We start from the raw sequence: 10102 nt of genomic DNA, 5'->3' as shown, positions 1-10102 counted from the left end.
TAACATGTAAGTTTGGGGGATTTTGATAGACCAAAAATACATGCATTTTTAGACCCATATTTTATACTCATTTTTGGTAATATTGCACTTTAATGGAAGGTACTTTTATGTTTTTTTACAGGTTGTTGATTTTTAGAACTTGAAGCAAAAAAGAAGAAAAAAAATGGAATTTATAGTTAAAATGGTGTTTTTGAATAAATGCTCAGCGCCGACAGCGCCAAGAGTAGCACCGACGACACAGACCAACAGAATAGATGGTGAATTTTACTCAATTCTGACGACACTAGAAGCAGCGTTGATGGTACCATTTGAGAAAGAGCATCAAATTAAATTGCAAAATAGTAGCGTCAATGGCGCCAAAAAGGGCACCAACGACACCAATGTCGATTCAGCCAATGTCGATTCAGCAATGTCGATTCAGCCCCTGTTTCTAGAAGATTCAATAAATTTGGATGCTTTTTGAAGAGTTTTTGGAGGCACCTATTAGAGAACTGATTCTAAGCTTTATTTGGGGCCAAAATTATTCAGAAAAATGACTCTTCCTAACATCTCATCGTCCTAATTCAACCTTCTACGCATCACACATTTTTCATTCCACAACCATTTAGAGTCCATTGTTCTTATAAATTAGAGTTTTGTGGTGAGATTAAGTATGAATTATTCTCTAAGAGTGTTAGAGAGGGAGAAAAGTGAGAGATTTCTTCTTCCTACATTTCCTAGAAGAGGCTACAAGGGATTTGCTTTGAGAAAGAGTTTCTGATAAGTGTTGTTTGTTTATTAGTGTTGTATGAACTTTCTTTTATGAAATTTGTGTTTTGTTGTATCTTTCTCATGAAGTCTAAGTAATTTACTTTATCTTTATCCCTCCACTGAGATATGGTAAAATGAATCGATAATATGGATGTGCCAATATTAAAATAAAAAATAAATTGTGATGATTTTTCAACTCCAAACTTAATTTACTTTTTTATCTTACCAATTGAATTGTTAAAATATTTTGTGAAACCTATTATCTGGGAAATGGAGTATGAGTTCTACAACAAAATGAGGATCACATTTGATTCCATGAAATATAATTTTGTTCATCGAAGTAAGTGCAAACAAATAGGGAAAAATACTTTATTAGGTGTAAAATTGGAGAATCTTTAGGGTGATAGAATAAAATCCCTAGTTTGGTCTTAGTGTTTAAAAACTAAAGCAAGAGTTAGCCTTCAGGTGAATGGAAGTGGGAGCTCTTGAGTGGGAGCCAGTATCCTCCTAGTCAAGCCATAGATTTAGGGACTAAACCTTGGATTAGCCAATGATTTTCTATAACACTGTATTAAGGTAGAGAATTGAAATTGCTCCTATTTGGCATAATACATATTTGAACAATTTATCTCATCTCATTTTACAAAAACCTCATTGTAGTGGGAGAGATTCTTTTTCACATAAGAAATCTTCATCACATAAACATAGTTTAATAGTTTAGTAGTTACTGTTTAAACTTTACGTAGTTACTGTTTAAACTTTGTATTTCAGTTTTATTATTAGTTAAATAATTTAGTTCTGATAATATCTCAACATTCAAAATTAGTGAGAGTAATTTCGTTTGGACATTGTGTGAATTTCCTAGTAAATTTATCATTTCAAATTTAAACCTTCCCCGTGGGATTGATATTTGGGGCTTAAATAGAAAGTCCTTTATTACTTGATAATGTATGTATACTTGCGTAGAATCCCAACATTATTTGCATAAATTTCTTATTAATAAAATATTGCATCAAGCTTTTGGCACCGTTGCATAGCGGAGTCAACTTTTTAATTTTTACACAACTATATTCTTGGGATCAAACACAGGGTATTTTTATTTTATTTTTATGATTTTTCTACACCATGTTATGAATTTTTAATGTTTCTGAATTAATTTAAATAAAAAATGCCCTATTTTCCTACTTATCCACGCGACATTGACTGGATCGTCGATAGCTCTTAAACTCCACGCGGTATGCTCCCATTCAACTTTGGCTTCCATGTTAGCGTTGACTGATCCTACGCTTTATGAAATATTCTCCCATCTAATGCCTCATCCATCGTTAGATCAATACACGTGCAAATGGACAACATTCGTTCATCATCCCCATCTATTCTAAACTGAGAACTATCCACTCTAAAACCCTAAGATTTCGCTCGATACTCAATCAAATCACATGGAGTTTGTTTCTATATCTTGATCAAGTTAAGTCAAAACTATCTATACGATTACATGCATAATAAATGCGATTTCACTTCACAATTGATGAAATCGAGAGCATTTTTAAAGATTTTGAATATACATTTGCCCAACAAGTGAGGCCTCATTTTCATGCTTTTGGAAGCTTCCTTGTGGTCCAACGAACCTCCTTAATATGTCACCTTGCTCTGGTATAAGCTCCAAGTATGATTTTTATCAAAGGGTGGTGCAGCCTTTGTCAAGAGGTGGGTTGACGTGCTCAACAGAGAGGGGTTTTGATGGGGAACTTCCTTCTTTGGTCTGAGGAAGCTCTTAGATGGTTTAATTTGAAGTTTGGTGAAGGCTTTTAAAGTTATAGAAAATTGCCCTCAATTTTAAGTGAGAAATTGGACTTTGGTAGTAGAAATGGAGGGTTGACGATTGAGGGATTGACCTTAGGAAAGCTTAAAGAGACTCTAGAAGAATTTTGGTAGAATTTCACCAAGAAAATGGATGATCTCTATGTTTGTCTATGAGGGTGTGGTTTAAATAGAATGGGAAGGGGTGGTCAGTTAGGCTGGCTAGGTGAAGCATTGGTGGAGGGTTGAACGACGCAAATGACCAATGAGGGTGAGCCACATTGGATGGGTGTTTTTCAAGCTTGGTCCATTGGGAAGCCTCCTTTATTTTGGGTTTTTCGGCCACTAGGCTGACCGGCCAAGCCAAGGAAAGTAGAAAGTATGGTCAGAGGAGCCAGAGGAGAGTTTAATTGTGATTAGAATAAAGGTTTAATCACAAGAGAGTAAGATTAAGCACTTGACCAAAAATGGGAAGGAATCCTCCAAATCATGGGAACCTTGGTCCATGGCACCTCTAGGGTGGACTAAGAGGATCAATACTGGTCCTTATAGTCCAAATGGTAGTTGTGGTGGTTAAAGTTGGGCTAGACCAAGTGGCTCCAAGTGGATTTAGGGTCTGGGTTCAAATTTTAGGATTTGGCTTGGACTTAGGTTTGGGTTTAGCCAGAGCTTGGATTTAGCTCAATTTAATTATTAATTTGGTATAGGATATTGTCACAAATCATTTGGGAATCAATTGGGTTGAAGATTGAGGGGATATGAAGTTCAATTTGGAGGAATTTTGACTTTGGAGAAAAATTGGGGGTTTTAGCTTGAATTGGATTTAAGATGGGTTTGGATCTAGGTCAGGGAAAATTGAAGGTTCAATTTGGTCTAGGGGAGTGTCATGAAGAGTTTATAATTCAAATTTGGGAAAATTGGATTGCTTTTGAGGTTCAATATGATGGTATTTTTGCTTAGGGTTAATTTTTGGCATTTGGATTGTGCTTGATATTTGGACTAAGAATTGGGTTCAATTGGGCTAAAATTTGGTTTTTATTTGGTTGGTTCATAATTAAATTTGATTTGGATTTGAAATTGGGTAAGTTTGGAGTCAATCTGGCAGAAATTGGGGGTGATTTGGGGACTTTAGGCATTTAGATGTAAAAAGTGGGATTTTGTTCAAAATTGGTTTATTTGGTCGAGTTCGACTCAATGGATGGCTAAAATTTATTTTGGGAGATGTTTGGAATGATTGGGAGGTTTTGGGATTTTTTGGGCCATGAGGGACATTTTGGTAATTTTAGTGAAGTAAGGGTTATTTTAGGTTTTGGAAATTTTGGGTTGTTTTGGGTAATTTAGGTGATTTGAAATGGTTTGGGATAATTTTTTAATAAAACTTGAGAATTTTGTATTTTTTTGAAAATTTATGGTTTGAAGGGCAATTTGGTAATTTTAGAAAAGTTTTGGGGCAAAAGGTGAAGATTGGGTATTTGGGTAGAATGGGATCAATTGAAGATGATAATTATAAAATTACCCTTATGATGCCATGAGGCCAAGGGAGATCCCATTTTGGATCCTCCATGTTTTGGTCTTAACCAAACCCTTGCCTTGGGTTAAGGGTTTGGGGGACCATCCACATGAGCTTCCAAAAGGGTGGGGAACTAGACTAAGCATGATAGGTTAAGGGTTGTAAGTTGTGAGTGATGGTGAGTGGTTCATGTGTGTGTGTGCAAGACTGACCAAGGCCACACCACCCAGGACTAACCCTAAGGTCAGTGTGTCCTAAGGGGACTATTGTTGAGCTCCCTCTTGTTGGCTCCATCCTACTAAGTTCTAGAGATTAGAACACACATGTGGAAGTTCAAGAAAAGTAAAGAAAAGTTTAGAATTTCTAATGGGGTGGGGTTCTTTATTAGTTCTCTAGGATATTCAACAAGAAAGTTATATGGTTAGATTCTAGACCTCAACAAAAGTGAGGTCAACATGATGGTAATTATGATAGTAATATTTATCATTTAATTCATGATAATCTTACCCTCCCTTTGGAGAAAATTGATTTATATATTTTTATCAAAATTCTTAACAAATTTAGTAAAGCCTCTAATCTATATGTAAATCCTTTTAAATCTCTCATTACCTTCTATAAAACATTTGATGTTTTTATTGAAAATCAAATTTATAATATTTGTAGCTTTACTAGGAAACCCTTGAACTGGAACTATTTTTTATTCATTATGAAACCCTCTAATTGGGTTATGATAGATTATCATCTTTTTATTGACAAATATGATAAGTGGTTGGCTAGTTGGAAGCAAAATCTCTTAATTATTTTTGGTATTTTTGAATTATTAGGTTTATTATTTTGAGCTACTTGAAGTTTAAGTTTCATTCTATTATTTTACCTAAAAACTTAAAAGAAAATTATATCCATGACTTTTAGTTTCTCCTCAATAATGATATCAAAAAAATATTACATGACAGAGCTTAGAATATTATTAATAAGCATACAAATTAAAATGATTTTGGTATCTCTTTTATTGAAAATATGAATATCTGGTGTATGTATAAAATTTTATGAATTTTTTTTAATGATAGTTGTTACCTCTCTATATTGAGTTTTAATAATTATGGTTTCGTTTGGAATATTTCTTGTGCTATTTCTACTTCCACTTGGAAATATTTTACTAAAATTGCCCATAATACAAGAATTTTTTTAAGAAATTGTGTCAATAAAGATAGTCATTTGTAATTTGTTTACGTTCCTTTATTTAATGGTTTATCCCTTAAGGAACATTTTGATGAATTTTTTTTTAGTTGGTTTAATCTTTATAAGTATAGTATGCTAAAGGATGTTAATGTTGATGGTAGATACAATCTTCCAGATGTTACTAATGCTGCAATTCATTGGGCTACTACTATTACTAATATTTCTATTATTTGTGGTTGCTTGCCTTTAGGATAAGAAGAATTTTTATTCCCATAAATTTTTTTATTCTTCTTTATATGATTCTTTTGGTTATGTGGATTGGTTTAAACTTATTTGATTTAAATGTTATTTTATTTATTTTGTCTATCAAACTTGAAAAATTGTCCAGAAAGATTTGAAAACTTGTGACATTCTTTCTCGAATAGGTATGTATGAACACTAATAATATATGTGTTGTTTTTTTTTTTTTGTAATAGTCTTAAGGCTCATTGTCATCTTTATTTTGTATGCTCTTTCTCTCATTCTCTTCTACATAAATGTGTGGCCAATGGAAACTTTTGTATTGTCTCAACCAACAATTTTAAGTTTATATTATTCAATTAATATATCTTGAATAAAAAATAAATTGTTTCATTTTATGACTATGCATGTCATTGCTTATTATGTATGGTTTGAGATGAACTCAAGAATTATTTAAAATAAATTTTGTACTTTGTATATACTTATTCATTATATTCATTGGATTATTATCTATAAAATTATAAATTGGAAATTTAAAGGGTCCATTCTTGATTATGTTGGAAACTTTTATAAATTTTAATCTTTTCCATTTTTCTGTTTTAATCTATTTTTCTTCTTCTTGTTGTCCCCTATTTTTGTTTGATTTTGTGTTATATTGTAATCCTTTTTTTTCGAGTATATGTTCTTATTCCTTTTTATTAGAGGTTTCTATTTATTATAGTTGGTTGGAGATCTTCTACTTGTGTTGTGTTTCTTTTTAATTTATTGTAGCTATGTTTATGTGGTAGATACTATTTCATTGTACGATATTAGTGTTGTTGGCTTCCTTGTGTATATTTGACAAATTATTTTGTTGGATTTCGATAGGACTCTATGTAAACCTTTTCAACTTTTGTTTCTCTTTTTTATCTTTGAGATTTTGTTGTGTTGTTTTATTTTTTTCTTAGTAGTCTTTTTGTCATTTATTTAACTAATCAGTTGTATTATTCTCCTTGTTCTTTATTTTGTTGGCTATGTTTGGTTGAGCTATGACATAACTAAGTTATAAATAATTTTTTTAAGTTTTAACTTGATCAACATATCTATTTTGATTTATTCTTTAAGTGGATGAAATTGTATTTTTACACGCCTAAAAATTACCTACTTTTTCAAAAATATTTTATCCTTACTTTTATTGATATTGCACTTTAAAAGAGGGTATTTTGTATGCTTTTGGTTCTAGGTATAAGAAATGGTGTTTTGGAGAAAATGGAGCAAAAATGGTGCAATTTGGAATCAAATCAAGGAAGAAAATTCTGATATGGCGCATTTTGATATATCTTTCTATGTTTTATCTCATTTACATTTATCATATGTTTTTGAATGAAACTGCACTTTAAAAATGTTATTTTCATGTTTATCTTGCAGGAATAACGCTTGGAAAGGATTGAAGCTTAAATGGGGCAAAACTGAGCGAAACTGGCTCAAAAGGGGAAGCTGCCAGTAGAGTGGCATCTAGGCGCCAAAAAGTTACGCTTAGGCATGAGTCTCACCCAGAAAAGGTGTCTAGGCACCAGAAACGGTTGTGTACGGGTTCTAGACTCCCCAATGAGTTATAAGGCAACTTTTAGCAATTGAGAAGGGCCTTTTAGCATTTCAAAATCTTGAAAACTACAAGAACGTTTAGAGGTCATAAATAAGAGTAAGGATGTAGATTTTAACCTTTTTTGTAGAGATTGGTGAGAAATTTTGAGAGATATGCGTAAGGAAGTGTACGAGCATTGCGTAGGTCGGAAGGAGGCTTTGTTGGAGAGATTTTGATCTTTCTTTCAGAGGGAAAAAACTAAGTATTGTGTTTTTAATTATCTTATAATTTTTTTAAACACTTTCTAGTGGATTTTTTTTTTATTTAATGAAGTTTTTTGTTGAATTTTATCCATGCTTCTTGAGTAGTCTTCTTTACTCTTTCCTTTTGATATGAAGCAGTATCATGAGTAGGAATTTTTTTCTTATGATGGAATAATTTTACGTCTATGTGGTAAGTAATATCTCCTTTGCTTCATTAACATAACTAAAGTGCTAATATGTTATGCTAAAATCTGTTGTAAGTGAAACTAATACTCGGCAGAGTGGTGATTTTGAAACTTAAGTTCACTCACATTATCTAGTTGTCTAAGGTGAAGTAATTTAGGCGGCAATGCAACTTTTAAGGAAATATAGTTCATGATCTGTTTCTATCAGGAGCTTCTAGGTTACAACTAGTTGTGTAAAACTAATAGAATACTAAGTGTACTAATTTATTCAGAAAAGGGAAGTGACATGCCTAAAAAATGTTGCTTTTACTTGCACATTTAATGCATATTTTTTATGATATTGCACCTTAATAAAAGGTATTTTTTATATATATATTTATTTAGGTAGATTAAATGGAGCAAATTAGAGTCAAATGAAGCAAAAAAGGCCATCTGACGCCTAGGCTAACAGAGAGCCTGGAACCAGAGGGGGTTATCTAAAAGAGCCATTGAATGTGGATGAAATTTCAAAAGGTGCTTGAATAAACTCTTGGAAATTTTGAGAGCTCTATTTAAAGAGACTCTGGAGATTTAAAAGAGAGAGATTTGGAGGAGTAAAAGGGAGTCTTTTGGAGAGAAGTGGTTTCTTCCTAGAGTGGAGAAAGTCCTGGAGGCTTGCTTGGACTTGGAGGAGAAAAGGAGTGAGATATATCTTCTTCACTGTAGTTTAAAGTACGTTTGAAGTGGAATTGTAAGGAGATAAAGTGATTCAAAGGAACTAGAAGGATGGCTTGGGTAGGAGTTCAAGGGTAAATTGTGTTCTTTATTTATTTATACTTAGTCTTATCTTCTACACTTTTATTTATCTATAAATCCATGTGTTGTTGTTTCTTCCTCATGTTATATGAGTAGTTTCCTTTATCTTTCTCCCTTCAATGAAGAATAATTATGTGTAGGAATGTACTTTTTCATAAGTGCTCTTAAAATTTCATAAACTATGATGATTCGAACTCTATGCTTAATTTACTTATCGATTTGCAAATTGATTTATGAAAATCTATCATAAAACATAGTGTCCATAATTGAGCTATGTTCCAACATAATAAGAACCACATTTAGCTTCATGGATGAGAATGTAGTCCCTGAGGTTAAGTGTAAAAAAATAGGGAAATAATTTTTGATGGGCGTAGAATTGGAGATTTTAGGGTGATAGACTAATATCCTCAATTTTGTCCAGATGTTTGGAAACTAAAGCAACATGTTAGCCCTCATGTGAGGGGAAGTGGGAAATCTAGAGTGATAGCTAGTATCTTCCCAGCTAAACCATAATTTTAAGGACCAAACTCTGAATTAGCCAATGTCCTTTATGCACTCAAGGGAGGGTAAATAGTAGAATTTCTCCTATTTGGCACAATAACTTAATTATATTGAAGTTTATTTTCTTACACTACTTATAAGCTCATTGCAAGGGGAAGGATGTTTATACAAATTTGAACGCTTCATACAATGTTATTTTAGAGTAGTGGAAACTTTACATTTTAAAACCTTTTTAGAATGTCCTGCATTTACATTTTCTATTTGCTTAGCATTCTTAGCATTCCATTTAATTTTATAGGAATAGATAGTATACAAAAAAAACTTGCAATCATTTCTTATATAAGTTTACTACAAATTAAAGAAGGTTTTATTAAATTCAATTTTACAAGAGTTTTTTCTATCTCCGTGGGATCGATACTGGGCTTTTTAATAAAAATCCTATATTACTTTAAACGATACATATACTTATGTAGTACCTCGAGTGTGTAAACCATTTTTATCATCTTTAAATAATATTAAATTTTGCACACTAGCCACCGAATATAAATTGGGTCAAGCTTTTGGCCATATTTCTAAATTTAAATAATTGTGTAATTGCCCGTGGGGTCAAGTTTTAGGCTTCTGTCGGCACAATTTTAGGGCAGGTCATTTTGTGGAAATTGTCGGTCGTCGGAATTGAAATCTCGTTGCCCACTTCAGAGGGCCATTTAATATATATATATAAGTTTAGAAAAATATGAAATCAAACTGATCTCATATCTTTCAAATTTTAGATGAAAGAGCACTACACCTCAAGCCATGTATTTATCCTGAAAGATAAACACAAGACTTGAGGGTGAGGATCAATCAAATAAACTAAGAAATATATGACATTTGTTTGGTCTGCAAAACCATTTTATTATAAACCGACAAGTTTTCCTATTTAATATGAAGAATTAAATAGGGTTTATATTAAGTTGAGTTCGAAAAAACTTCTTATAAGGGCAAGCCCCTTGTCGGCGCTATTTTGGGGGTTGTTTTGTTGGGTTGCCCGTAAGAAGCTGTCGGTCGTCGGAATTGAAATCCCGTCGCCCGCTTCAGAAGGACGTTAAAGTATGAAATCAAACTGACCCCATATTTTTCATAGTTTAAAATGAAAGAGCACTCTACCTCAAATCATGTATCTATCTCGAAGGATAAACACAAGACTTGAGGATGAGGCTCAATCAAATAAACTAAGGAAAGTATGACGTCCGTTTGGTCTGCGAAACCTTTGTATTTGCCGACAAGTTCCCCTATTTAATATAAAGGATTAAATAGGCTTTATATTAAGCTG

Source organism: Phalaenopsis equestris, unplaced genomic scaffold (genome assembly GCF_001263595.1).
Source record: "Phalaenopsis equestris unplaced genomic scaffold, ASM126359v1 Scaffold233828, whole genome shotgun sequence".
Classification (NCBI taxonomy): Eukaryota; Viridiplantae; Streptophyta; class Magnoliopsida; order Asparagales; family Orchidaceae; genus Phalaenopsis; species Phalaenopsis equestris.
Note: the sequence above shows the minus strand (reverse complement) of the source record.